The sequence below is a fragment of the Melopsittacus undulatus genome, chromosome 10 (assembly GCF_012275295.1).
Source record: "Melopsittacus undulatus isolate bMelUnd1 chromosome 10, bMelUnd1.mat.Z, whole genome shotgun sequence".
NCBI classification, from domain to species: Eukaryota; Metazoa; Chordata; class Aves; order Psittaciformes; family Psittaculidae; genus Melopsittacus; species Melopsittacus undulatus.
In genome coordinates this window covers 22,202,814-22,206,536 of record NC_047536.1, presented here as the reverse complement: position 1 = coordinate 22,206,536, position 3,723 = coordinate 22,202,814, and positions in this window count along the sequence as shown.

The window sequence follows — 3,723 nt, the reverse complement described above, 5'->3', positions numbered from 1 at the left end:
GCCGCCGTCTCCGCTCCGCGGCACCGCCCCTTCGCCCTGGCCGCGCCGCGCCCCGCCGGCCCCTTGCAACCGGCCCGGGCCGCCGCCGCCCGCTTCTCGGGCCGCCCGTCCTTGCCGCCGCCCGCCCGCCGCGGGTGCGCGCCCCCCGCCGCCAGCCGCGGGGCCGCGCCCGGGTGCCCCCCTCCGCCGCCGCGCCGGCTCTTGGCCAGCGACCAGCCCGGCACCTCCTTGGGGCGGGCGGGAGATGGTGCCCGCTGCGGCTTCTTCTTCCTCTCCGGGAGCGGTGGCGGGGCCGGCGCGGGGGGACCCTGCTCCGCCGGCGCGGCCTCCATGTCCCGCTGCGCTGTGCTCGGCTGGGCTCGGCCCCGGCTGCGGCTGCGGCTGCGGCCCCGGCTCCGCCCGCCCCGCCGCCGGGCGGGGACGAGCGCGGGCGGCGAACAAAAGGCGGCGGCGGAGCGGGGGGAGAGGGGGGGTGGCCGCGGCCGCGGCTGCAGCAGCAACAGCGACCCCTCCGCCCGCACAGCGCCGCTGTCCCCAGGCCCGGGGCGGTGGCATCGCTCCTGGGTGAGGGGCATCCCGGGGGAAAGGCGTCCTGGGGTACGGGGTACCGCGGGCATCTTCAGAGCGCAGGCATCTGGGGGCGGGCCCGGCGCGCTGCTATGGGTGAGGGTCACCCAGGCATCCCTGGGGACAGGAGATCGCCGTGGTACCCCTGCACGGGGGGTCACACCGGGGTATGGCAGAGGGGAGGGTTTCTGGGATACCCCTGAGGGTAAGGGTGCTCCGGGAGAGGGAATGGGGTCCCCAGGGTGTCCTCAGCAGTACAAGTCCCCAGGGAGAGCCTCTAAGCACAGGCCCCCCAGGACAGTCTCGGAGGTGGGGGTCCCCAGGGCATCACTGTAAGTGTAGAGCATCTTCAGAGGCAGATGTCTCCCTTGGGTGATGGGTCCCCAGGGCCCCTCATGGTGAGGATCCCGAGGCACCCCCATGGATAGGAGTCCCCTCGACCCCCCTCTCACGGTGCCCACCCAGCCATCGGGGCGTGCGGAGCTCCGCACGGTGCCTCTCGGGGGGAGCCCATTCACAGCCAGCGCCTGTGCGAGGCTGCTCCCTCCCACCCGCCGCGTCTCTCGTCCGTTACAACCCGGCCCCAAACCCGCTGCGAGCATCTGAGGGCTGAGTTTGAAAAATGCTGCTCCGCGCTGCCGCTGCTCGCAGCGGTCGATGGGCTCTGCCGCATCCGGCAGCCCCCCCCCCCCCCCCCCCCCGGCTCCCCTGCACTGATTCGGCTTTTAATGCTGGGCAGCACAACCCCAAGGCAACAGCTGCTTACCCCCAGGGGCAAACCCGAGCCTGGCCGAGCTGCAGAGCACACTGCTGGTCCGAGTCAGATTTAACCTGCCAGAGGGGAGACTGAGATGAGCTCTTCGGCAGAAGCTCTTCCCTGTGAGGGTGCTGAGACACTGGCACAGGGTGCCCAGAGAAGCTGTGGCTGCCCCATCCCTGGCAGTGCTCAAGGCCAGGTTGGACACAGGGGCTTGGAGCAAGCTGCTCCAGTGGAAGGTGTCCCTGCCCGTGGCAGGGGTTGGAACTGGAGGAGCTTTGAGGTCCCTTCCAACCCAAACCAGTCTGGGGTTCTGCCTGAGATAAATACATATGGGAGTTATTAAGGCATTGCTTGACATGCAGCCCCCTGCCCCCCCTGGGGAGCCCCCCCAAGCACCCTCTGGGACATGGGGTGAGATTGAGTCCCCTCTCTGCCATAAATCAGCTGTGCATCCGGCATAGGAAAATCAGGATTGTACAACAAACTGGGGCTTTTGTTACAGGAATAGCTCCAGGCTGCTCATGGGCTGAACAAGCGCTATAAATCGTATGGATGCCTCTGGCCATGGTTTGTTGAGTCCCTCCTGCAGCTCTGTGAGTCCCAAAGTGGTGGCTTCAGCTGGTCAACAGATGATGACTGTGACAAAGGGATGTAGGCAGAATAAGGGACTTCTGGAAGGTGAGAGGGGCTCAGTGCCCCAGTCCCACACTGCAGTACAGCCACCACACTGCAGGACAGTTCCTGGCTTCTCCTGCCCTTTCTAGGCTAAATCACAGACACAGATGCTGCTTTCCAGGCTGGGACACATTGCCTGATCCCATACCTCCCAGGGAAGCAGGATGAGCTGTCACAGGTCCCATTGCACAGCCTAGGATACGAGGGATGGATGGAAGGCAGCATGGAGCTGCCTTTCTGTGTGTGCTGTGGAGCTACATGTGTCCGGAACTAGCAGGAAGGCTGTTAGCCTTGAGCAGAGCTGTGATTCAGTCCTGCTGCATGACTGCACATGTCTCTGCACAGGACATTGGGCCCTGACCCACAAGTGTTCAGCTCACTAATGAAGATCATTAGTTTTCTTCTGAGCAGTTAGTTGTCAATGGTGTAACAAAGAGCACACCATGGGCTGCCCTCATAGAGCCACACAGAAACAGGGGAGCAAGGGATGAAGGCAACATGGCCTCAGCTTTGTCCTTTGGGAGAGTCCCCAGAATGCCAAAGAATGGGGCACAGATGGCCCCAAAACTGCTCAAGGTTGAGCACAGAGTGAAAAGGCTTTCCCAGAGAGCAGCCTCCTTCAGGAAAACTCGTGTCCCAGGGTGGTCCCATCACACACCACTCATTTGCTAGGGCTGGGAACTCATCCCTGGACTCCCAGCCTGGCTCTGCCTTGTTCAGACTCCTATCCAGGTGGCCTGAGGTTGTTGCATCCAGTGGTGGACATGAATCCCATCACAGTAGGGTGTGCATCCCACCACCTTTGCAGCACAGAGAGCTGGCAACAGGCTGTGAAGGCTGGTGAGGGCTGAGCCAGGCCTGCTCTGGGACTGCTGCCTGGGGAGCAACTGCTCCAAGGCAGAAACAGGTTTGGGGTGGAAGTAGGAGGGATATTAACACACCTCAAGATACCCCTTGGGGCTGGAGGCAACACAGGCAGCCAGGTTCAGAGCTGAGCCAACATTACTCTGGGCCAGGCACCTTGTCCTGCACTCACCATTGTATTGGCACAGCCATGGAGATGAGCTGGAGGACATGGAGCTCTCCATGGGGCCGTGCCAGCTGATCTCAGGGATGCTCTGTTGTAGTGGTTGGTCTTGAACTAGCTGCTCCCAGGAGAACTGTTCAATGAGTTTGAATTAAATGCTGGTGGACGGCTTCCCGAAGCCTCTGAAAGCAAAAGCAATGAGCTTAACCAGCCCCTTGGGCCCTGCGCAGGTCTGGCTGGCAGCCAGCCCCAGCCAGGAATCAATGCATTCCTGTACAAAGGCAAAGGGCTGCTCACCCACGCCTGTGCTGCTGGAGATGGGCTCAGGCAGGGCAGGAGTTCCCCCTGGCCACTCTGCACATCCTGAGGGCCACCAGGACCTTGGAGAGGGGACACAGCGAGGTGGCCAGAGGGAGCATCTCCCACTGCACCACACAGCATCCATGAGACGTGCTTGCTCCTGGCACAAGGACATGAGCCCTGCAGATCCCAGTCAGCACCTCCAGGGCCACCAGCTCATAGGAGTTGATGGCACCGTGCTTGGTGTAGACAAGGGCAGAAGAATGCCGGAGGTACAGGGAGACAGATCTCAGAAGAGGGGTCCTCAGCACAAAGGGCAGAGCCCAGAGGAGCACTAGGAAGCAGCAGCAGGGCTTCCCACCTGAACACCTTTCTGGATCAGGCCCTGGACTCT